Below are 27,200 nucleotides of genomic sequence, written 5' to 3'. Positions count from 1 at the left end.
AATCAGAATGAGAAAAATATCTCTTTTCAATTATCTTTCTTTTGCTGTGTTGACCTACAGAAGCAAGTCTCAGTTTAGTGTTTATATTTGTAACATCTTTCTAACACTTGGTTGTCTCCCATTTTCACAAACAATAAGCAGATCTCAGGCTCAGAGGCTTTGATCAGAACAGAGTGTTTCCAGAATTTAATAAAATTTTGTGTTTGTTGGTTTTCATAGCATTTTAAAGGTTATTTTCTATGTGCAGCTTTTGATATGGTTGTAATACAAAATATATTTTTAAATGAATTCATTTCCAATTTTTTAAAAGGAAGTCTAATTAAAACATGTTAGGAAAGTAATATTGTAGATGGTATATAGATATGGCAGAAAAAAATGTAAAAGTCTTAAGAGAAAACTAAAGTTGAGGAAAAGTGGTAAATTAGAAAGAGCAAAGTCAGAAAGACTGAGGTTGTGAACCCACTACCAATTCCTACTTGTTTGACTCTGAACATGTTTCTGAACCTGTTAAAATCTCAGGTTCTTCTTTTATAAAAGAATTGGGAAAGACTTTTAAAACCTAGTAAGGTAATCATAAGAGTGGTTACAGTAAAAAGAAAATACCTCCTAAACAGAAAGCTCTAGACAAAAGTTGCTTGGGTTGGTACCCACTCTCCCTCTCTCCCTCCCTCCTACCCACCCACCCTGCTTCCTTCCTTCCTTTCTTCCTCTTTCTTTCCTTCCTTCCCTCCTTCCTTCCTTCCTTCCTTTTTTCCTCTCTCCCTTTCTTTCTTCCTTTTTCTTTCCCTTAGTTCATCCTTCTAATAAGCCTGTTGATTGTGTCTTCCCTGTTGCTAGCATTTTCACTTTCCACAAAATGGGTGGTGTGTTTCTTCATCCCACCTCATGGAGAAGATAATTTGAAAGGCCACAGGAAGTTATTTACTTCTTTCAAGTGTTTTTTAACAGTGTAGTGCTCATGAATCAGATCCTCCAGGAAGATGATGCCATATAGCAACAGACAGAACAATCAAAGCGTTATCTGTTAAAGCAATTTTTTTCTTATTGATTTTGCCATATTCACACTTACACTTTAGTTCATTCACTGACTTCAGGTTCAAGCACCCCCATGCAATATATGGTTCCACAATGCTGCAGCATGTTATTGAAGCCTTGTTGAGCTTAACAAAAAGGTGCCATTGAAGATCTGGCAAAGGGAAAGAAGCTGGAACACTTTATAAATCTTTGGACTCACACTACTAATACTTCTGTTCCTGATTACAAGTGTTAATTTGGGTACATATAAGTTTCAGCTTTTCTTTTTTAAAAAAATTATTTTTTTTCATTATTTCTTACATACATCACAATAGAGGAGTGCATTACATTCATCATTTTTTTGGAATGCAATTCTTAATACACCTTTATACCACAATTTATCAGCTTTTCTTGATATCCTAGCCATTCAAATCTTAGTTATGTCTACCTGCTTATATTCCTTGAGATAGTGGTTGGCTTTGCCTTTTAAAGCATCATTTGGGCAAATGTTTTCTCAGATACTTTACCTTCACCTCTGCAAAATTCCTTCCCTTTTTCTTGAGGTTGCTTGAGGGTTTTCTCTTCCTCATCCTCCATGGTTCAGTCAGGAAAGAACTATTTGGGTTATCTTTATTTTCCAAAGTTCATACTTCTTGAGGTGAAACACAAAGTGTCATGATCCTCGTGAAACTATTCCTGATTCCTGCCAAGAATGTGACCACTAATCCCATAGAACTACTTCCAGCACTCTTCCTACATTCTGCTTTCCTTACTGGCAGTTTTAGACTTGCCTTATTCCTTCCACTTGATTATAAGCCTCATAAAGGCAGCTCTTTGTCTAAAATCTGTGGATTTTAGACTAATTGTGGATGATTAATACATATTTGAATAGCTTAATTCAATCATTTATTCAGTGATAAATTTGGGCCCACCACAAGAATCTTAAACCAACCTACCTTCTGAAAACCACATCAGTCAACAGTCTGAGAATCCACACACACAGAAATACTGTCCACAGAGCCCCTGTCTCATATGTAGTGTGACTTATGCTTTTTCAAATGTATATAGGATTACTAAAATACAATTAATTGATTAATAAAATACAATTCACTTAAATATATGTCTAAGTTGATAGTAAATTTAGGTTACTGCATTTTTTCTCAATAAATAAATTCTTTCAAGAATGGGTCCAAAAAAATTTTTTTGTTTTTATATTTGAATCTTTGCAAATTTTGGAAAACAATGGGTTAAATAACACTCAAAAGTATTATGAGGCTGGGGTTGTGGTTCAGTGGCAGAATGCTTGCTTAGCATGTGTGAGGCACTGAGTTCGATCCTCAGTACCACATTAAAATAACAAATGAATAAATAAAATAAAGTTATAAAAAAAGAATTTAAAAAGGTATTATAGTGGTCTTGGCTTATACCCTCAAAGTTAATGTCAAGATATGCTTAAGCTGATAAAACTCTTGAGATTGCACCATAATATCAAACTAGTTCTAGAGATCTAAGTATGTTTTGCCTCATATGAGTATAAAGAGGTTACATACTAACATATAGGTATATTAATAAATACTAAAAGCATTATATATTGTTATACAAATTGTATGTAACATTATTCAGGTATAATATTTCAAGTTTAATTTCTCATTTTATCATATGGCCACTTGATGAAATACATAGATAAGAGTTCCATTTGTCATATGGGAAAGCTGAGGCAGTGAAATGTGATTTGCTCATGGACACATTAATTAATGGAAGTTCTCTTGGCCTCAAATATTTTCTCATCCCTTGCACTAGGCTACATTAAGATCTGGGTGAATGGAGTTTCATATATCACATGCATAAATATTCCAAGTTATAAACTAAAAAGATTTTTAAAAACTTGAACTACTCAATAAAATATGTTCTATCTGCTACCTTGACAACTGATCTTTTTAATGATCTGGAGAAGATTCAGAATTTTCACATTGCTTATAGTTCTAACCAGATGACTTGGCAGTGTGGGATTATATGGCCCTGGCTCCAACTTGGTTCCTATACTTCTACTCTCCTTGCTTCCTGCTCTAATCTATCACAGAAGGGGAGGGACTTAATACATATCCAGCCGGGGACAATCCAGCTGCCATAGACAGCCTCTGTCTACACTGTTCTCAAACAGCTGCCCCTTGGCATCAGAGTCCTAGGTGTCCAGTGATCTCCCTATCCAATGCAATCCATACAAAAACTCCAATGATATTCTTTACATTAATAGAAAAAAAATTCCTAAAATTCATATTGAACCACAAAATCCCTAAATAGCCAGAGTAATCTTGAGTAAGAAGAGCAAAGCTGAAGATATCACACTACAAAGCTCCTGTTATGGTTTGGATGTGAGGGGTCCCCCAAAAGCTCACATGTGAGACAATGCAAGAAGGTTTGGAGGAGAAATAATTGTGTTATAATCTTAACTTAATCAGTGAATTAATCCCTGATGGGATTAATTGGGTGGTGACTGGAGGCAGGTGGGGTGTGGCTGGAGGAAGTGGTTCATTGGAGGCATGGCTATAGGAAACAAGAAAGTAAAACCAGTAAATAGAGGAAAATATCATTTTTAAAGAAAAATAAAATTAACAGCAAAATATAAGTGGTTGAGTAACCTTAAACAAAAGAATTAGAGAAAGCACAAATACACAGAACAAGAAATAATAAAAGTGGGAAATAATCAATTATGCAGGAAAAAGCAAAATAATCATAAGAAATTCTGCTTGCCCCTATTATAGATAACTTTATTATGTTTGGAAACAGGAACAAAAGGGTGAATAGACTTTGAAAAGAAGTTACATTCTCTGTTTTACCAATAAGGATATCTTACTAATGATTCCATAACCAAGAAAATATGTCTCGGAAAAATTGACTCCAGATCAATCACCACAGAAGAAACAAAGCTGCAAATACTTAATTTTCTTTTCCTTGACAAATACATCAGACTCAGAAGTTTTTCTGGAAATTCATAGGAAAACAGATAATTCCCAAGTTATTTAAAGTGTTTCAGAGTAAATGAAAAGAAAACCTGAGCTAGGCAAGGCGGTTTACCCCTGTAATCTCAGTTACTTGGGAAGCTGAGGCAGAAGGATCACAAGTTCAAGGCCACCTTGGGCAAATTAGCAAGAGCCTGTCTCAAAATAAAAAATAAAAAGGTTTGGGGTTATAGGTCAGTGATAGAATATTTGCCTAACATATATAAGCCTTTGGGTTCAATCCCCAGTACCAAAAATCAAACAAACAACAAAAAAAGAAAAATAAGAAAATTTTAATGAGCCCCAATTGCTGCATTAAAAACTTCACAGGGCTGGGGATGTACCTCAGTGACAGAGCACTTGCCTGATATAAGCAAGACCCTTGCACTGCAAAACAAGAGAAAATCCTCTCAAATTAATGTCACTATGACTATGGATTCAAAGTTCTTAAACAAACAATAATAACAACAACAAACCCTGCAATTATAATTTAGTAGCACAGTTAAATCAATAGACCAGACCAAGTAAGGTTAATTCTCACCTCCCAATTATCCTCCCTCCCCCACTAACTAGGAGACAAACCTTCAATACATGAGTCTTGGGAGACATTCCAGATCCAAGCCATAACATTTGGCTTCATTCTTTTTCAGGAAGTAAAAATATATTTTTTCTTTTAAATATATATGTATATTTAAATATAACTTCTATATGGCAATAGAAATAGATGAATGTCAATTTCATTTAAAAATAAACTATATAATTTGGTTTTCTAGAATGGGAGTTTTAAATCATAGTACTATAAAATATAGACATTCTACAAAATACTATAAAATATAGTCTTATTTTCTTAGTTACAAAAGCTCTGTTTGTCAGAAAATGCACACTTCTGTTCACAGAAACAGATGGTATGTAATATTTGACCTTCTCAGAGAAGACAGAATTGAGAAGAACATGAGCAAGAGTATAAACATATAAATTTTGAAATGCTACAGGTGAATACACAATTTCTGGTTAAGAATGCTTTTAAAATAAGAGTATGCTTCTCATCAAATAGCAGGCCTCAGACTCTCCAGTGGACCTAAAAGAGGAGGCAGCTTGAGATAAAGGAAATCTTTCATCAGAGTAGTATCTCATTCACACCTCTTATGGAAAAAAGGAGGAAGAGAAGACATTTTTATTGAGGTAATGAAGTCAAACTCTGGCTAACAGTTTGAATGTGTAGTAGACAGAGCTATTAACCCGTCTACATGTAGTAGACACACATTGTGTTGAATGTCCAGATCATAGTGATTCTCCAGATATCTGTATTTGTCCTACTCATCCTACCCCTCATTTGGTGAAATGTTGATTTCCTCAAAATATACATGTAATAGGATGATACCTCCTATTGAGATCCAGCCTTGATCTGAATAGGAGGTGCCATCCTGTTACAAGTATAATCCCATCTCCCAAAATAAAATACATACTACCCAAGAAAGGTCAATTATATTACACTTTCTCAGCCATTGTGGTTGGACCAATGACTACCTGTATGATTAGTCTATGCTTGTCAGTGTCCTTTCAAGAGATATTTCCAAATGGGGGCCAGGAAAAGCACTTCCCTCTCTGTTTGTTAAGCTATAAAGATTATTTTTGGTTCATCAGAGGCCATGTTTTCAGTCTTATGTAGAAAGCAGACCCCAAAATAATAAAACTAAAAATTGTAGAAAAGCAGATCCAAGATATGCAAAGTGGAAGAGAAGAAAAATAAACTGAAATGACCACTTCACACTCATCAGGATGGCTACTATTTTAAACAAAAAAAGAAAAGAAAAGAATAAGCATTAGTAAGAATGTAAAGAAATTGGAACCTTTGTGTATGGTTGGTGAAAATGTAAAATAGTGTAGTCACTGTGGAAAACAATGATGTTTCCTCAAAAATTAAAAGTAAAATTACCATATGATCCACAATTCTACTTCTGGAGTAGAATTCTGGAGAATATCTAAGAGAATTGAAAGCTGAGTCTCAAAGATATATTTGCACACTTTTATTAATAGCAGAATTATTTCCCAATAGCCAAAAAGTGGACACAATCTAAGAGACTTTTAATGAATGAATGGATATATAAAATGTAGTATGTTCAAATACAATAAAATATGACAAAAGTGTTTGGATTTTTTTGTTTTGTTTTGCAGTGCGTAGGTTCAAACCCATGGCTCAAGTATGCTGGGTAGATGCTTTATAACTGAGCCAAAGCCCCTACCAATACAATGGAATACTATTATTCTTATAAAGGAAGAAAATTCTGACACATGCCATAATGATGAATCTTGAAGACATTATACTGTGTGAAATAAGCCAGACACAAAAGGACAAATACTGTATGATTGCATTTATGGGTGAAGTACCTATTAGTCAAATTCATAGAAACAGAAAATAGGTTGGTCATAGCCAGGGGCTTGGGAAGAGGGGGAAATGGGGAATCTTTGAACAGATAAAGAGACTCAATTTTGTAAGATAGAAAAGTTGTGGAGATTGTTTACACAACAATGTGAATCTACTTATCATTAGTAAGTATACATTAACAATGGTTAAGATGGTGAATTTTATATTAGTGGATTTTACTATAATTAGAAATAAAAATATAAAATTAAACAAATTTTAAAATTATTGGAGAATATGGTGGTACACACCTACAATCCCAGTTACTTAAAATTACTCCTCAGGCAGGAGGATCATAAGTTCTAGTTCAATTTAGGCAACTTAGCAAGACCCAGTATCAAAATTTAAAAAAAAATATATTAAAAAGGCTGGCCATGTCTCAGTGGTAAAATGTTTGCCTGAGTGTATGAGGCCTACGTCCAATCTCCAGTACCACACACATACACACACACACACACACACACACACACACACACACATACACAAAACAAAACTAAAAAAGAACATGAGTAAAAATATCAATATCTACCAAATATAAAGTGGCATCAATAGTAAAGGCTGTAATAGAAAAATATCTATATGTATAAATAATGTGTTCATGTTGATTATATGCTGTTCTTTGTGTGTTATGTTATTTTTAAAAATATTTTAATATTACCTTTCTGTAATGAACATTATTGATTTATATAGTAAAAAATCTAATAAGTAATCAGCAATTAGAAAAAATAAATACTATAGTTTTTGGTCATTTGTCAAAGATTGTAAAAAATTGTAAAATTTAGTGTTGGTGACGATATAAAACAGGTAATCTAATATACTGCTATGGGAGTATAAATGGTACAGCATAAAATTAATCGGTAGAGTCTAATTTATCAGTCTGAACAAGTGGATTTTTAGGAGATTACAGGGTGGGAAAATTTCTGTCATTGGGCACATAGTATACATTCATCTAGAAAAGATCAGAATGCAAGTGAGGACTAAGAAAGGATTAGAAAAAAAGAAGTAGTTGTGGAAATTATGGAAAGAGAATGATTATTGAAATAGGATAGAAAAAAATGCCTTTGCATAATTTCATAATCTTTCTACTTCTTTTCACTAGTAGAGAGCATGGCATGAAAGTCATATTTAAATCTTAATTTTTATTAACAAAAATGTCGGTTAAGTTGCTTTGTTTTACCAAGTAATAAGATGGCTTTGTTTTCTTTCTTTTGCCATCTATCAAAGACCTTTGTCTGAAATGTTTGCATCCACCCATACGTTGACACTTTGTTCACTAATGGGAAAAATACACGCATAAATTGACAGAGGAGAAAAATTATGTCAATCTTTAGTTATCTTATTTAGAATTGTCTTAAAATATAAAAATCCATCTGATACCAGTGATTACATGAATCTGAGATCTCACACAATGAGATTCATTCAAATCACCCAACTCGACTCTTTTTTTTTAAAGGAGCTTAATTGTCTTTAATTTTAATTCTAGAATCAGGTAACACTTCATTCCATAAAATAGAACAAGCATCCAACGTTTAAATAGAACCACAGATATAACATTCAAAACAAAAAAGCCAAGGCTACCTCATATTTTAAACTATAATCAAATTTTACAGAACAAAATTCTTTTTTTTTTTTTAGTGCTGGGGACTGAACCTAGGGCCTCATATATGGTAGGCAAGTGCTGTACTTAGGGCACAAATTTCTGAGGTCTATGATTTGATGAAATTTGTCCTGATGAACATAAAAACAGAGGACACTTCAGTACTGACCCTGGTAGAGCTATTCACCATCACTTTTGACATCTTGTAAAAAAAACAAGGGCACATGTGAAAGAGAAAAATGAGGGACAAAAGGCCAATTTAAAAATAGAGAAGAGAGAACTAGGAAAACACAAACCAACAAGCTTAATGTGTCTTTTAGGACAAGACCTTGAAGTGTTAAGTTCTAACTTTTAAATAATATTTTATATCAAGTGAAGAAAAAATGAAGATAAGTGTATCTGTTTTTAATACTGATAGCATATTATATCTATATAATTTGAAACGAAAATAGCATAGCACATTTGTATATCACATTTATATTTTGAAAGGGTTTTATAAGAAAATTTAGTGATATATAGGACTAATTAGGCAAAATTTTAAATCTCACATTCCTAATGATAGATTATAGTTTTCTTAATCAAAACATTGATTTGTGTGGCCCTTGGTCTGCTAAAATTAGATGTAAAAAATAGAGCTAATTTATGCCACTAAGAATTAATCCTCACTCTGTTTCTTAAAAAATGATTTAATCTTCTAATGCCAGGAGTAAAGGATTTACAGCAAGTTTCCAAGTAGGAATGGTTCCAAAGACTAGCTTTTCCTAAGATATTTCCCCAAGGATTTATTATAAGACAATTTCAATTGATGTGTAAATAGTAGAAGATGTTGGCTTACATGGGTGATGCAGTAGGTTCCCAAAAAGTCCACATTACTAATGCCAAAGGATTCATTATCTTCCTTCCACCATTCTCTGGGAGTGTTCTGAATATAGCAAGCCTCAAAAAATCCAGTTTCTTCCTACTGCGAACTCTAAGGTGAATGACACACACATTCAATTCTGTTATAGACTGGATGTTGTATCCCTTATAAAGTGTGTATGTTGAAATTTTAACCCCTACTGAGATGGTAGTAGGAGGTGGGGCCTTTGGGAGAAAATAAAGTCATGTGGGTGGAGCCCTGAATAGAATTAGTGCCTTTATAAGAAGAGACTCCAGAGCCAGCCTGCCTGCCTGCCTGTCTGCCTTCCTTCCCTTTCTCCTTTCTTTCTTCCTGCTTTTTGCCAAGTGAGGAGACAAAGAAAAGATGAACATTCTACATACCAGGAAGTGGGAACTAAATCTGCTGACATTCTCATCTTGAAGCCTCCAGGACTGTGAGAAATAAACATGTGTTGCTTAAGTCACCTAGTCCATTGTATTGGTAGCAGCTGGAATTGATTAAGATGAGCCCTAACCCCTCAGTGAGAATGCATTACTCTCGAGAAAGGAAGAGCCATACATTATAAATACACAGGACATAGGGAGCATATTTCAACATACACATTCTATAAGGGATACAAACATCCAGTCTATAACAGGACATAGGGATCAGTAAGAGGCAGAGAATGAAAGGAAAAAATTAGCAAAGAAAGGACAGGTGGAGGCAAAGACAAATTTGTCCTGCATCTCCATCTTGCCTTCCCAGAACAGACTCTGGCTTCCACTTCTGCTCTTTCTGTTCCTACTCTCTCAGTCTCTGTTTCTCTCATTTCTTGCTAGTTGGTCAACAAATATACCGGAACAGACAAATGGAAGGTCAGAAATTTAAAATATAATAAATTTTATAGACTTAATAGTCAAAAAGTTGAAAAATAATGGCCCTTTTCAGTTACAGAGAGAAATCAGTCAGGGAGACAGCACAGGTTGGCTGCCTGTAGACACAGACTGAGTCAGGGATTGGCAGGCAAGAGGTTCATTAAGAGCCCTCTAGGCCCAGTGCCCATATGAAGGAATGGGGAGGACTGGCAAAGGAAGAAGTGGAGCTGTGATGGATTCTAAGCCTTCTGGAACATTCTAAATTTGGGATTTTTCAATAATGCCTTGAATTGGGGCAAAAGGGCTGGATCTTTATACTCCCTCAATGACCAGTGATGAAAGGTGGATCACTCCTTGAAGGGACTATTATCTTAGGCAAGGACACTCTCTTCAACTGAGGCAATCCCTAGAAAGGACTGATGGCTGAGGTCTGTCTTGTCCATAGCACTCCTAGAAGAAGGGGTCATGAGGGACATTTGGGTAATGTATAAGGGAGATGTATCAGGAGAGAAAATTAGTATCTCCCACAGTGCTTGATGTATATAGTCACTCAAGTGTTTGTCTTCTGACTTTGATACTAGTTTTTGTCATGTAGGAAGACTGGTGACAAATCTTTGTATAATCAAGCTATATCTGTGTCCAAGAAGATGGCATTTTGTGATAAATATCTGTTAGAGTCTGCTATAACTTAATGTGCATTTAGTTTGTATTTTTGTAAAAAAATTTCAGGGGTTGGGACTGTGGCTTGGTGGGAGAGTGCTTGCCTAACATGTGTGAGGCACTTGAGTTCTATCCTCAGAACCACATAAAAATAAATAAAATAAAAGTTATTGTATCCATCTACAACTAAATTTTTTTTTAATTTCATTTTGAAGCAATGTCAAACACACAGAAAACTTGTAAGGGGAGTATGGAGATCTTCTTTTGTTGTTCTGGGGATTGAACCCAAAGGGGCTTTACCACTGAGCTATATCCCCGGCCCTTTTTATTTTTTATTTTCAGATAGGGTCTCACTGAGTTGCTTAGGACCTTGCTAAGTTGCTGAATTCATGATCCTCTTGCCTCAGCCTCCCAACTGGCTGTGATTATATACATGACCCACTTTGCCCTATAAAAGCTTTTTTGTTGTTGATAATTTGAAAAATTTGAGAATAAGTAGTTGACTTGATGTTCCAATACCCCCTAATACTTAAGTATGTATTTCCTACTTACAAAGACTTACTTCTATCTGGCCATAATGTAACCAATCAAGATCAGGAAGTTAACAGATTACTAGCAACTAATCCTTAGTTTTTATTCATGTTTTGCTGGTTATTCCAATGTAATTTATAGTAAAGGGTCCAGTACAAAAGGAAATGTTGCATTTGGTTCCATGACTCTTGGAAATAAAAAATTAAAAAGGCTGGCCATGCAACTCAGTTGGTAAAGTGTTTGCCCACGTGTATGAGGTCCTAGGTTCAATCTCCAGTGCCACAAAAAAAAAAAAAAAAAAAAAGAGAACATTAGGGCTGGGGTTGTGGCTCAATGGTACAGGGCTTGCCTAGCATGTTCGAGGCCCTGGGTTCGATTCTCAGGACCACATTAAAAAATAAATAAATAAAATAAAGGTATAAAAAATTTTAAAAAAGAACATGAGAAAAAATATCTACCAAATATAAAGTGACATCAATAGTAAAGGCTGCAACAGAAAATGTCTATATGGGTAAATAATGTGTTCATGTTGATTATATGATAGTCTTTGTGTGTTATGCTACTTCTTCAATCTAGAACCATTTTTCAGCCTTTCCTTGACTTTGATTACCTAGGCACGTTTGAAGATTATAATTTTTAGAGTGTTCTTAGTTTAGCTTTGTCTGATGTTCCTTATAATAGGGTTATGCTTGTTTGATGAATGTCACAAAAGTGATGTTGTGTTCTAATTGCGACCTGTCGGGGAGTCCACACTTTCATTTTGTTATTGGGACATTTACTTTTTTAATTTGTTTACAATGGTGTCTTCATACTCCTGTATTGTAAAGTAATCCTAGTTCCCCATCCCTTGCCTCACTTTCTTTTTGGTACTAGGAATTGAACTCAGGGGTACTTTATCATTAAGCTACAACCCCAGTCCTTTTTATTTTTTTATTTAGAGACAGGGTCTCGATAAGTTGCTGAGGGTCTTGCTAAATTGCTGAGGTTGGCTTCAAACTTGAGATCTGCCTGCCTCAGTCTCCTGAGTCACTGGAATTACAGGCATGCCCTAATCATCTTTTTTTTTTTTAATTCATAAGTGTTTTGCAGATTGGTGCTTTGAGACCATGCCTCATCAAACTTTCATCATATTCATTTATGTATGTCACTATGTACTCAAGGATTCATATTTTGCTTAGAAACTCTTATTTTGATTCTCAAATTGTTCTAGATTTTATCTAGTGATGTTTCCTTCAAGTTGGCTTCTATGTCCTTTTATGACTCTCCTCCTCCATTTGGGATATGCTTCTTTACTTTGTTGTTGTTGTTTTGTTATACATAACAATAGAGTCTATTTTGACATATTTATACAAATATGAAGTATATATTATTCTCATTAGGATCCCAGTCTTGTGGATGTACACAATGTTGAGGTTCGCTGGGGTCTATTCATACATGTACATAGGAAGTATGCTGACATAACTTTCATTCCACTTTCTTTCCTATTCCCATTCTCCCTCCCTTCTGTTGTCTGATTCACTGAACTTCTATCCTCCCCACTCCCCCATCCTTTATTGTGTGTTAGCTTCCACATTTCAGAGAAAACATTTGACCTTTGGTTTTTTTGAGGGCGGGGTGGGGGACTGGGGAACTGGCTTATTTCACTTAGCATGATAGTCTCCAGTTCCATCCATTTACTGGCAAATGTCATAAAGTCTTTATCCATTCATTCCTTGAAGGGCACCTACGGTGATTCCATAGTTGAGGCATTGTGAACTGAGATGCTATAAACATTGATGAGGCTGTGTCACTGTAGAATGATGATTTTAAGTCCTTTGGGTATATACAAGAGGAGTGAGATAACTGGGTCAAATGGTGGTTCCATTGCAAGTTTTCTGAGGACTTTTCATACTGCTTTCCAGAGTGGCTGCACTAATTTGCAGTCCTATCAGGAATGTATGAGTGTAACTTTTCCCCACATCCTCACCAACATGTATTGTTACTTGTATTCTCGATAATTGCCATTCTGACTGGAGTGAGATGGAATCTTGGTGTAGTTTTAATTTGCATTTCTCTAATTGCTAGAGATGTTGAACACTTTTTCATGTATTTGTTGACTGCTTGTATTTATTCTTTTGAGAAGTGTCTATTTAGTACCTTTGCTCATTTATTTATTGGGTTGTTTGTGTGTGTGTGTGTTAAATTTTTTGAGTTCTTTGTATATCCTGGAGATTAACACCTTATCTAAGGTGGAAAAGATTTTCTTCCATTCTATAGGCTCTCTCTTCAAGCTCTTGATTGTTTCTTTTGCTGTGAAGAAGCTTTTTAGTTTGAAAAACATCCCATTTGTTGATTTTTGATTTTACTCCTTGTGCTTTAGGAGTCTTGTTGAAGAAGTTGGTTCCTAAGCCAACATGTTGGAGTGTTGGGCCTACATTTTCTTCTAATAGGTGCAGGGTTTCTGGTCTAATACATAGGTCTTTGATCCACTTTGAGTTGAGTTTCATGCAGGGTAAGAGATAGGGGTTAAATTTAATTCTACTACATATGGATTTCCAGTTTTTCTAGCACCATTTATTGAAGAGGCTCTTTTCTCCAGTGTATTTTTGGTGTTCTTGTCTTATATGACATAACTATGTTTATGTGGATTTTTCTCTGTGTCTTCTGTTCTATTCCTCTGGTATTCATGTCTGCTTTGGTGTCAATAATATGCTTTTTATTACTATAGTTCAGTGGTATAATTTAAGGTCTGGTATTTTGATGCCTCCTGCTTCACATTTCTCACTAAGGATTGCTTTGGCTATTTTGGGCCTATTTTTCCAAATGAATTTCATGACTGCTTTTTTGTTTCCATTTCTATGAAGAATGCCCTTGGAATTTTAATAGGAATTTAATTAAATATGTATAGCACTTTTGGTAGTAGGGCCATTTTAACAATGTTAATTCTGCCTATCCAAGAACATGGGAGGTCTTTATATTTTCTAAAGTATCCTTCAATTTCTTTAGTGTTTTATAGTTTTCATTGTAAAGGTCTTTCACCTCTTTTGTTAGATTGATTCCTAAGTTTTTGTTTGTTTTTGAGACTCTTGTGAATGGGATAGTTTGCCTACTTTCTCTTGCAGCTAATGTTGGTGTATAGAAAAGCAATTAATTTATGGGTGTTAATTTTATATCCTGCTACTTTGCTGAGTTCATTTATGAGTTCTAAAAGTTTTATGGTAGAGTTTTTTTGGGTCTTCTAAATATAAGATCATAATTGTCAGTCAATAGAGATAGTTTGAATTCTTTTCTCATTTGTATCCTTTTGTTTCAGGTTTATCTTGTACTTACTCTGCCCTAATCCTAGAAACAGTAATTCCTCTGAGCTCCATTTAAGGCCACCTCTCTACCAGTATACTTGACCCATCATAGGATCTAAAGGAAATGCTAAAGGGGATTTTGTGAAAGCTATACAATGGATTTTTCTTGCTCTTTGATTTTGAAAGATATGATGTCCTGTGCTTGAAATCCTAAACTCCAACAGTACAGACTAAGAATTTCTTCCAATATCTTCACTCCATAGATATGTAGCATATCTAGGAAGTAATGTAGCATAGTAATGTTGCACACCACAAAATATTTTATAATCAAGGCCTGCAAAAGGTAAAACAACCAGTTTTCAACTGGTCTAGGATTTGTGATTGCCAGTTCATCAGCATAGGCTAGTGGACTTTGAGTAGGTGACCTGGGTTTGTGTCTTCCTAGAATCATTTAATAAGAAAATTATCCCTACCTCCCAAGGTTGTTGTACATACTGAGATAACTCCTGTAAAACTGTCATGTAAATGGTAAAGAGTCATTTTAAAATAAAATATTATTGAAGGGTCCAGGATATAGGTCAGTACTAGAGTGCAGACCTAGCATGTATGAATCCTTGAGCTCAGTCCCCAGCACTAAAAAAAGTGCTATTTAAAAAGGCTAACAATTACACAACTATTAAGACCTACCAAAAATGAATGTCTTGATTTTCTAAAGAAAAGAAAAATCAATGTGCCTCAAACTAATACTATTAGCTTTTTTAAAAATGTGAGATTTTGCTGGGTGTGGTAGCACACACCTATAATACCAGTTACTCGGGAGGCTGAGTTAAGGAGATTGTAAATTTGAGGCCAACCTGGGCAATTTAGTGAAACCCTGTTTTAAAATAAAATAAAATGGTGCCAGGTGCTGTGGCACATGCCTGTAATCTCTGTGGTTCAGGAGGCTGAGGCAGGAGGATAATTCAAAGCCAACCTCAGTAAAGGTGAGGTGCTAAGTAACTCAGCGAGGCCCTGTCTCTAAATAAAGTACAAAATATGGCTGGGAATGTAGTTCAGTGGTTGAGTGCCCCTGAGTTCAATCCCCAGTAATGCACCCCCAAAAAATAATAAAATGGTTTTGGGATGCAGATCAGTGATAGAATGTTTGCCTAGCATGTATAGGCAATGGGCTCATCCCCAATACCAAAATAACAACACCAGCAACAAAAAATTGAGACTGCCTTTGTATGCTGTATTTTTTCATAGGATGCAATAAATCTCAAATTTTTATCGTGCTGAAATCCAATGATTGTGCTAGTACTGCTCACTAATTTTCTTACATACTTTATTAAATTCTTAATATTTTATTTCAGGAGGTTATCTACAGATAATGTAGCTATTAAGTTAAACTTACAGAAAATGCAGACTAATGTAGACCTAAATAATGAGTTAGAAAAAGAAATATTAAATAATTTCCATTACTTCTTATGCAGTTAAAATTTTGTAGAAAAGAAATCAATGAATTGCTGTTATTTTTTTTAAAGACAAGGGTGACATGCTTTATTTTTAAGGGTTATTATATTTTAAAACATACTGAAAACAATTTTAATGAAATGTGGGAGATTTTTCCTGAGATGAATAAATGAGAATTTAGTCTGGAGGTCAGCAAGATTTTCATATAAAGGGTTTGATAAATATTTTAGGTTTTGCAGGTCATATAACAGCTGTTGCAACTACTCAACACTACTATTATAGTAGGAAGGCAGGCATACAAACAAAAGAGCTTGGTTGTGTTGCAATAAAGCTTTATTTGGAAAAATAGTCAACAGGCTGGATTTGGTCTAGGGGTAATATTTTCCCAATTCTTGGCATAAATGAAACAAGATTCACTTGGCATAAATGAAACAAGATTCACCATAATTAATAATTAAGAAAGCTCAGCAACAGGTATCTACAAGGCATTACATGATTATGTGTATTTTTTACATATTTGAAATTTTCCATGATAAAAAGTTGAATGAAAAAGAAAATATAAAATTTGGATAAGGCATAAAGAAAAGAATGGGATAAGTAGGTTGTGATAAAATCACTAATAAATTTAATATATACATCTTAGTAGTTTAATTTTCCAATTTTCCTGCTGTTTTCCTTTTATATTATCTACCTGATTATTTTTTAAATGCATTGAATTGAAGAATTTGTATTTATCCATCAAGAAACTTTTTTTAATGTACTAAATTTGGGTATACTTAAGTGTCAAGAGATTACAAAATGTTTTATTTTAAAAAATCATCACAGGACATAAAAGATACCTTTCATGTAAGATTCTAGGAGCTTCAGTTGCAATGCTGTTGAAAATTGTTTGTGGTTCAAAGTAGTCTCTGCTCCAATCCAATGATCATGATACATAATGTATTTAAAAATATCATGCAGCTTCAAAAAAGGACACAGGTGTGTTAAACAAGATAAACTTCTCTGTGAGCCAGCAAAAGAAAAGACAGTGAAGCAAATGAACCTGCTAGACTCTGGGTAGAACAGCAGACAGAGGCAATTTGTCTCAGATGAGGTGGAGAGTTGAGATAGGTTCCATTACCTAAAATAAGAGCTGGGCTGGGGACCCTTGCTTCCCCCCTACCCCATCACAAGGAAGCTTCTCAAAGCTGCTGATGACTCTTGCTTGGCACTCTGCCTTTATGTGAAGCCTTAAGCTTCAGGAGGCAAAAGGACAGAATTATCTGGCAGTCAATATCCTACACGTTACCTGAGAGGATGTGATAAGTCAGTGGCTCACGTTCTTCTTCCTTCCTTGTACCCATATTCTTTACCACTGGAACTTTGACATTTTTCCCTCAAAAAGTGGTATACTTTTTTACCCTTTAATTTTGGCTCTAGCTATTGGACATGCTTTGGTCAATGGAATGCTCAAAGATATGATGAAAACAGGGTCTTCACATATGCTTATCTAATGGGTTTTGCCACTTCGTATTCTTTCACCACAGTGTTTTCTCCATCGCAGCTGCAGCCCTGGGGCGCAGGATGAATTTGTAGAGAACTACCCTCCCAGATTGTAGACCTAGCAACCAAATCCACCCTACACTCTCTCTGTGGCCACTGGAGCCCTAGGTGATTTAACCCAGCAGCCTACAGGTCTTGCTTCCTCCATGTTCTTCCTCTTACTGTTCCAGGAACATAGCTTCCTCCTGCTCCCTGGAACTCTCATCTCAAGGTCTTTCCATGGGCACACTCTCCTCCAGGTTTCTTCCCAGCTGGGTCCTTCTTATCATTCACAAGTTAACACAATTATCCCCTTCTCAGAAAGTCCCAGTCTGCCCTGTGCCACAGATGGAACATGTGGAGCAGAACTGCTATATCTGACTATAAGCCTGTGATCAGCAAAGCTGCTTCAGCAATTGCAGCTGCAGTTGCCCTAGCTGACCTGCAGACCCAGGAGAGAATTAAAAGCTTATTAGTAAAATGAAAAGCTTACAGGCCACTGAGATTTTGTGATTGTTTGTTATGCATCAACAGCAAATTGATATAGAAATTAGCACCTAATACTGGGACACTGCTATAACTAGAACCTAAATTATATGGTATTAGCTCAGGCGGTAGGTGAGGGATGGTAAAAAAAAAAAAAACTATTATAGAAACTGAAAAAATAGCAACCTGTTTTTGTAAAACCACTGCCTGTGGTAACATGGAAGATAGTAGGATAGTTTTTAAGTACATATTGAAGGTATGAGCTAGTTGTTTTTACTTCTACTTGATAAGATACTATAAGAGAGAAATTCAGAAAAAAAATTCCACCAAAAATGCAAGCAGAATTTAGAGGTATTTAGGGAGAAGAACTTTTTTAGTTGGAAAACAAACCTCTTCATCATCTCCAGCCATAAAAGTGTCTCAAATTCAGCCTGAGAGTAAAACAAAACAAAAAAAAAACACAAAAAACAAAAACAAATTAAGGACATGGCTATAATATCCTTTATTAAGACATCTGAAAGAATTAAGGTGGTACTTGGCAGATCATTTCAGCAAGACAAAGGTATATCCCAAAGGATTAAGGGTAGGGTTTCTTAGAAGCCTGAGGGGTAGTTCCTAATAAGTATATATAGAGGTGTATCTCAAAAAGAATTGTGGATATAGTTTTGTCAAATAGAGGTTACTAAAAATTAATTAATAGAAAAGCTGTTTTTGAGAGATGTGGTAAACACACCACTAGTTGGGACTAAATGGGATGGAGATGGTTTAAGATATACTAAGACCTCCAGGTCAACTTTTATACTCAGGAAGTAGCTGAGAAAGCTTCTTAGCACCCACAAGGGCATATTCTGTGATGCCCTCTTCAGAAGTAACCAAGAAGGATATCAGAAATGTTAGGAACTTCTGGAAGGTGAAACTAAGAGCAGTGAAGAATAATGGATTGTAACCTCTTTGGGGGAATGAAACCCAGGTTTAATCTAGGGAGATTTCTTGCTCCAGAATAGGAGGAGCTGGGAATATTTCCTCCATGGTATTTCAGAGCAAGTGAATCTACTGTCATCTGATGTTACTCCCTGCCCCCAATTTTTTTTGACTAGGAGTATTAACTGAAGTTATACTATCCTTGCTCCATGATTTGAGGAATACACACACACATACACATACACACACACACACACACACACACATACACATACACACACACACACACATACATACACACACACACACACACACACACACACACACACACACACACACACTGTTCATAGGTTTCTAGATGGACAGATAACCACTAAATATGTTGTACACTATGTGACTCTGGATTTTGATCCTGGTGCCATGACTGGATGAGGCTTTTGGGATCTTGGGATTAGTGTGGATTTGTTTTGCTATGAACAAATGTAAATAATTATAGCAGAGAGGGTAGGTGCATGGTTGCTTTGATTCTTGGCCTCAGTCCTTCACATTTACTTGTATATACCACTTTGCCTTGTAAATTTGAAGTTCCTCCAACAAAAGGTAAAATATACTTACATGCTTTTTGGTAAAAAAAAAAAAAAGAGTTAAAAGGTTAGAACATGTCAAGTGAAATTAGAAACTCAATGGTCATTCTAGACTGCACACAGTTTTACTTACTACATTATAAAGCATTACTGAGGAAGTAATCTAGAATGCAACAGAGATTTTTAGAATAAGAATGGAAAAATAAATGACACAGAACACAGATCAAGAGGCTCCAATGTCTAATAGAACTTCTAAAAAAAAAAAACAACAGAGCAATATTTGAAGATTTAGGGGACATAGAACTTTCCTAAATTGAAGGATAAATAACCCCTTTGAGTAAAACTACAATCTGTACTCAATAGGATAAAATATAAATTTATATCTAGACATATGGAATAAAACTTCAGGATTTTTATAAAAAATATAAATGTTAAAGTTACCAAAGAGAGAAAAAAATATAAAGAAATAAAAATTAGGCTAATATCAGATTTCCAATGGGAAAAAAATGACAGGACACAATGGACTAACAGCTTCAAGTTGCTGAGGAAAAATAACTCTGAATGTAGAATTCCTAAAGCTATCATTAAGGAGTGAAAATAAAGTAAAGGCACTTACGAAAAGAAAACATGACGAAACAAAACCAAAACCTCAAATACATACCACTGAAATGACCACTAAAGCCTGCAAGGAGAAAAGTCAATCCAAGAGAAAGAAGTTAGGTGCAAAAAATAATGAAAATTTTATAGTATGTGAATTATATCTCAATATGGTTATTTTTAAAAAAGAAATGATGGTGAGCATAAAATATGCTGGCATAATTGAATATTGATTTTGAAAATATTTTTATAATAAAAGTAGATACTAAATTTGTAGACAACAGTTGGGCACAGTGGTATACTTCTGTAATTCCAGTAACTTGGAAGGCTGAAGCAGGAAGATCACAAATTTGAAGCCAGCCTTGGCAACATAGTGAAGCTGCAACTTCGTGAGACATGTGTCAAAATTAAAAACGAAAAGATCTGGGGATGTAGCTCAGTGGTAAAGCACCTCTGGATTCAACCCCCAGTACCAAAATAAATGAATAATTATTTATTTAATTAAATTTGTAGACAATAATAAAAGGGAAGACAGGGACTTATTAATGGGTAAATAAAATGAAGTGATATCCTTTTTCTGTTTGGAAGGAAGGAAAAATACTGAACAGCTTTAGACTTATAAAATTTTACAGATATACAGTTAGAAATTTAAGGGTGTCTACTAAGGAAGAGAAATATAATTTATAACTTCCAAATAAGGAGAATGTAAGAGGTGTGAGGGTTATAGAAAATCTTAACAACCTGCAGAAGACCAGAACAAAAGATGCAAATATAATTAAGAGTAATCACAACACATAAAATATAAAAAATAATTATGATATTATTCACAATAAATGTAAATAGACTAAACTGACCTACTGAATGTGAGACAGTATCAAATCATACACACACACACACACACACACACACACACACACACACAACACACAAATTCAGCTTCATGTTACTTATATGTAAGAGATAAGTACATGTAAAATATCACAGAAAATAAAGACACTGTACAAAGTTCTGCTTCTGGAAATGGTAGAGAAACTTTTATCAGACTAAGTCTCCTTCAACAATTATAAACTTGGGGCAACTCATGAAAAAATTTATCTAAAGGTATATGAGAACTGACAAAAAGCAGGCAGAAACTGAGGTGGGTAAGCATTGAATGACAGTGGGTGATATTTGCATTTATAAAACTTCTGCCTGAGTACATGGATGCTAGAACTCAAGCAGACAGGAGCAGTCTTAATGGACTGAGTATCAATGGACAGAGTTTGGGGTACGCAAGCAACTTAAAACCAAGGAAGGACCTCAGAAAGGCAGAGTCACAAAACAGGGAGTTCCTAAATCTCACAGATCTCCAAGTTTTGGCTGATTCTGACTGCATGTGCACGGGCATCTACCATGGGTGATGGTATGTAGAAAACAACAGCTGGATGGCTGAAAATTCAGACAGAAATTTTAATTGCTTCCTATTGCAAAAGAGTCATAAATACGGTTCCAGACAAGCTAAGGGTCTGCTAGAACAAAAATTAAACTCTTTGGAGGGTAACAGAATCCAGAGTCTCTACAACAATTTAGTTCCAATATCCTGTAAATGATAAAATAGTACTAACCATGTGAATGTTTACAGCAGTTTTATCCTCAAACTGGAAACCCAAACATCCATCATCAGAGGAATGGAAACAAATTGAGGGTCATTTTGACATTGGAACACTCACTCAGCCATGAAAAGAAATGAACCACTGATATAATGGCAATCATAATTCTCAAAAATCTTAAGCTGAGTGAAAATAGATAAACACAAAAGAGAATATAATGTGTGGTTCCATTTATGCAATGTTCTAGAAAAGGCAAGAGGACATGTGGGAACTTGTTGCTTCCTGGAAAGAATCTATATCTTCAAGAGGTGTGGTTATCAAAAACTGTGAAGGGTCTAAGATTTTATCTTGCTTGCAAGATAACAAAATTAGTCTACTAATGTCTTATGGATGTTGGTAGAACACACAGAATTCTTGCATCAAAGATAAAGGACTTTATTATTCACAGTGTAATAAGAAGTATGAGTTTTATGTATGCACAGGTTCCTCAGTTTTACAGGTGTGAAGAGGAGTTCAGATGGATGCTGTGCACATAGCAAGTTTGTGTCTTAGCAGAATGCCAAACTTGGGGAACCTGAATCATTTATAAAGGGTGGTAATTTTGCTAATCCTTTGTCCTGGAGGGACAAATTATCTTTATAATTCTGGACAGTAAACAAATCTGCCTTTTGCTCCTGCATTTCAGGACTGCTCACAACACAAACATCCTTAAAAAGTGAGCCAGTCCCTCTGCTTGGAAGACAAGCAGAAACACTGAGACCCATGAAATAATGGGTTACACGAGTGTGTGGTATGGTGTACTATACCACAGTTCTATGTACAAAATTTTTACAAATATATAAAAAATTAGTTGTGGAGAGATTAAGGATGATAGTAGAAGAATTATTTTGTTTTGATGAATCATTTAAAATTGACAGGTTTGGGGAGAGCCAGCTTGCCTTATTCAAAGTAGCGGCTGATCCCCCACCACACATTATTTCTCCTAGGTATGTTATAATTAGACTAAACTACATAAAATAAGGACACTAACGTTTCTCTTCCTCTTTCTCTATTGTGTCCTCAACACCCTGTAGTGAGGTGCTCAATATATGATGTTGAATAAATCTGCACCACCAAAAAGGAACAAACACTTTGACTCAAAGTCACTGAGTCATCTCCTTGCAGCCTGTAATCCTTTTCTCTTGCTTTCACCTCCTGTCAATTATACTTTTCTCACCTTTTCCTTCCATCTCACTGTCTCGAGAGGTCATACACTGGAATGAATGATTTTTTCATTACATGCTCTCCTTTTAGGATACAGATTATAGTACTTTCTTCTTAACAACAAAAGAGAACAGTGGTTGAATTAAACAGTGTGTAAATTTAATGGAGACCATCAGCCATATTCTCTGAGTGCAAATCCCAGGTCTGTTACTTACTTGCTTTGTGTCCTGGTGAAGTAATTTCTCTGTGCTTCATGATATAATTTCATAAAATTATTTACATGATTAAATGTAAAATATTTTACAATTCTCAGAATAAAGTAAGAATAATAAATGTTATTTAAAATCAAAATTTGTATGTGGACTGTGAATTTGGCACTCATAAAATTGCACAAGACAACAAAAACCTAAAATTGAAATAAAAGTTGAATTTTTAAAAATGAACCTATAAGATCTCAGTTTGAAAAGATGGCATCTAAACAAATATTAGTACATCTATAGAGAATACAGACTTCTTTTCAGAATCTCTACAGTAGAAGAAACAGGAATCTTTTATTTTATAGTACAAATGGATAAAAATTCATTTTGTGACTTTAATGTGTAAGGGTATAGCTGGGTTTCAGCTTATAGAAATAAAAACACAGTCTTTGTTGACAAAAATCTTATAATATAGTAGGAAAAATAGTGTACTTTTAAAAGATTAAACAAAACTATACATGTTTACCAAGAGAAAATATATAATAGTGAAAAACAAATATCCATATGGCTTTTTTTCAAATTCATTATTACTTAATAATATTATAAGTTGTTTCCCTGCTTTCTTTCACTAAATAACAATAAGCATTCTTCCCAGGCTATCTCATAGTTATGGAAAGATTTGTTATTACATAATATTCAGTGTGTATGAATGTGATCTTTATTATACCCTTTGATGTTCAGTGTAGAGACTGAGTATGAACTTTAAGATAACCTGTATCTGAAGCCCAGCTTCACCATTTGCTAGCTATGTGACCTTGGAAAAAAAGTTACTTCATCTCTACCTCAGCTTCTTGCTTGAAAAATAGTACTTACAGACTAGGCCTGTTATTTAGTATTAGAGCACTTACCTAACACATTCAAGGCCCTGGGTTTGACCCCTAGCACCACAAAGCTAAATCCATAAACAATAAGTGAAATTAAATAAAATGCTACTTACCTCACAGGGTTTTAAGATGTATGTAAAGCAATGATCAATGCCTGACAAAAAACATAAGGGCTCAATACATGTATCCATCTACGAAGCAATGGATGCCTCACCAACATCCCTTTCTGGCCCTTCCCATTTTATTGCAGCCATGTAATTGAGGGTGAAGGTTGGATACTAACTAATTTCAACAACCAGGTTAACCCTATTCTTCCAGCTAGTGACATTCAAGTAAACTATGCATAATCTAAATAATCCCTGGACAATCACAAGAATGAACAAGTGATCAATTTAGGCAAATAGAACTTACTATAGTTTTATCATATGTATTTTATTATTGTTTTTTTTCGTTAATGAGAACTGCTTTTTCATCAAAGGGTAAAAATTACTTGCCAATGGTGACTTATTCTTTGAACATATTTATACTTTGTAATAGTTTGTTTAGATTTGTTTGCATCCATATTCATAGGTGAAAAAAGAATCTATATTTTTGATTTTAATTGCTTTTTAAAGTTTTAATGTCAGGGTAACAATTACACAAAGTAAAATGTATATACTCACCTTTTCTGATATAGGAAAAACATACCGTTATATTCTTATAATAATATGCATCTTGAAACTATGAAAGAAGGATGAAGTTATATGGATTCATCAAAAAAACACAATTCATCAATTACTACCTGAGTTTTTTCTTTGATCATTGACCTGTTTGGATTTTCTAATTTTCAAGAAATTTGAAAATAGCATTTATATTTAATAATCTCTATATTTTTCATTACCTTTAATATTTAATTATGATTTTAAAAAATACAGTTGCCAAGAGATGCCTATTTATTGTTTTCAAACTGATTTATTAGTCTCACTTTTGTCATGTTACTTTTGTTTCTTGTATTGTATGTTTTAATTGATTTATTTTTTCCTTCCAAATAAAGCTACCAATGTGGCTTTTAGACATTTTAAATTTTTTTGCTACTTTATTCTAACACTTTTATTGAAATTTTCTTCCTTAACAAAAAGCTGTTTAGAAGAGGGTTTTAAAATTGTTTTCCTGGTGATTGTGATTGTTTTTTGAATTTTATTACCTTGGGAGTCAAAGAGCAAGTCTTGTACAATTTCTGTCCTTTAAAAGGCAATACAGGGCAATTATCAAGCTTCAAGCTTTGCTTTTAGCTCTTAAAAGTCTGTTCAGAGGCTGAAATAATGTCTGGCAGTTGGGCACCAAATGTTAGACCCATTTCATTTCTCTAGGCGATCCAAGAAGGTTAATAAGCCTTACGCTGAGGAGAGGGTAAGAGATGTCCTTGAAAGACCAGGGTACTTAACAAAGAGGCTGGAAAAAACATACTTAAGGTGGGTTTTTGTCATTTTGTTTTTTATCCTGCTATAAATACTCTAAATCAGCTGACATGCAGAAGCTAAGACATATTTCGGAATACCCCGCTGCCATTATCATTCAACATTCCTGTTTAATTTGTGAGAAAAGGTTTTTATCTTCTTTTTCTACACATGTCAAAATTTTGCTTTTTTATCACTATATATTTTTTTTCATTTTTAAGGGTAATTTCTCTCTCCTAGTTCATTTCTGTTAATGACAGTTCAGAGAACATGCGAAGCCCTCCATTATAATTTCTAAACTATTTTAAAGGCTTTTGTACTTTTGTTTTAATCCTGTATTATTCTGCATATAAATGTTAGGGGTCTGTTGTCTTCGCTACTGATTATAATTCTATAAGTGAATATAATTCCTCTTCTTTCTCCCTTAAATTGTACTCAGAGATACTTTTTGTTGGGTGATGATAAACCTTGATTTACAGATGCTCTTGGAAGAAGCAAATCTTTCCATTTTGTTTTTAGTATTTAAACAATTTACAGTTTTGATGTTGCATTTTGTTTTTCCCTTCTGATTTTTGTCAAGTATACAATATTATTTTTGTATTTTTGAAGGATTTGAAAAGGAGACATTGTTGTTAATTTTATCATTAATCACCTTAGATTTCAAAGGATTCTTAATCTTAAATTTAAATTATCAAAATAAAAACCAGAATGTTTCCTCTTTATAGAAAATAAGTATTTTACCCCTTAACTCAACCCCTGACCCCCAAAGAAACTAACATTTCTTTTCAGCCTTCATTAATTTATTCTGAGGCTCTACACCCCATTTTAGAAATTTTAGAATAGACAAATAATAATAGTTTCACTGGCTTCAATACTCACCAGTTTGTCTTTAACTCTTAATTCTTCTATTCTTAATTTGGACTTACTTTGGTAGTGTGGTGATAATATTCAAGTAAGTTTTGTTTTGTTTTTTTTCCAGGAAGGACAAATAAGTAGTACACTGTATATCGCAGGATGCCATTCTGTTACCTTCAGTTTGGATGAGTAGAGAAATGCTGAACTACAAAAACTTCTTGTAGACACTGTTCCATTCCAAATGGCATTTAAAATGTGTAGCAGAGGTTCTTTGGATGGGTTCTTAACTGAATATTGTTTGTTTAGTTGTCTTCATTGGGGATACCTATTATTCAAAGGATAAACCTCTAATCAGTCTTTTTTTTTTATCCATACCTTTTCTCTTACTGTAATCATCTGAGGATGCTTTTCAAGTTTATCTTTCAATTTAGTGAATTTGGTTTACTGTAACTTATTCAAGTTGCAGAAATCCTTCAAGGAAAGCTTTTTTTTAAAAATATATATACATATTTTGGTTGTAGATAGACACAATACCTTTATTTTATTTTTATATGGTGCTGAGAATGAAACCCAGTGTCTCATGCGTGCTAGGCAAACGTTCTACCACTAAGCCACAACCCAGGCCCAAGGAAAGCTTTTTAAAAAGCAAAGTATGTAACATCAACAAAGGCAGTTTTAATCTCATTGATGAATGTGTACCCCCTCTAGGATGAGATGTGTGGGCTCATGAGAACCCACAGGATTCTGAAAAGCAGTTTAGTTTCACCTTTCTTCATGGATTAAATTTTCGTTAAGAGTTATGATTGTTTACTATTTCTGACATAAATTTAAATTTAGTGTCTCACTTTCTTACTCTTCTCTTGCTCTCTTATCATAATGCTCTGTTGCATCATAGTGGGATCCAAAGCAGATATTTTCTAATATTCTTGGCTCTAATGCACTGAAAGAATAAAGAAAGCCCTCTCTTCTAAGAGCTTTGGCAAACCGCTCTTTTCTCATACTGCAGAATTATTTGTTCAACAAGCATCATGCTGATTTAGCTTTACTCATTAAAAAACAAAAACTATATATAAATATATATGAAATATAAGAAATACATAAAGAGTATAGCTCAAAAAATTACCAAGCTATCACTATCCTAGTCTAGACAAGACTACAAGCACATTAAAGCATTACCCTTTGTAACCTTTCCCCATTTCATTCTGCCCAAAGGTAGTGTTTTGCTTGTTTCTGAACACCA

The 27,200-nt window shown here is 34.4% G+C and overlaps 1 protein-coding gene and 1 pseudogene across 2 annotated transcripts in view; both read right to left on the bottom strand.

Moving 5' to 3' along the window:
• Positions 1–787: 787 nt before the first annotated feature.
• Positions 788–1,611, bottom strand: LOC106144869 (large ribosomal subunit protein uL30 pseudogene; annotated as a pseudogene).
• A 14,391-nt stretch (positions 1,612–16,002) lies between these two features.
• The window catches only part of Rbm45 (RNA binding motif protein 45), a 36,087-nt gene continuing 24,889 nt past the window's right edge, over positions 16,003–27,200 (bottom strand). For both annotated transcript variants that reach the window (XR_013424179.1, XM_040294521.2), the window contains one exon: positions 16,003–26,285. The gene's annotated coding sequence lies outside the window, so the exon portion shown is untranslated. The remainder of the gene's footprint in view (positions 26,286–27,200) is intronic.

The sequence above is a fragment of the Ictidomys tridecemlineatus genome, chromosome 7 (assembly GCF_052094955.1).
Source record: "Ictidomys tridecemlineatus isolate mIctTri1 chromosome 7, mIctTri1.hap1, whole genome shotgun sequence".
Classification (NCBI taxonomy): Eukaryota; Metazoa; Chordata; class Mammalia; order Rodentia; family Sciuridae; genus Ictidomys; species Ictidomys tridecemlineatus.
Note: the sequence above shows the minus strand (reverse complement) of the source record. Positions and strands in the feature narration are given on the sequence as shown.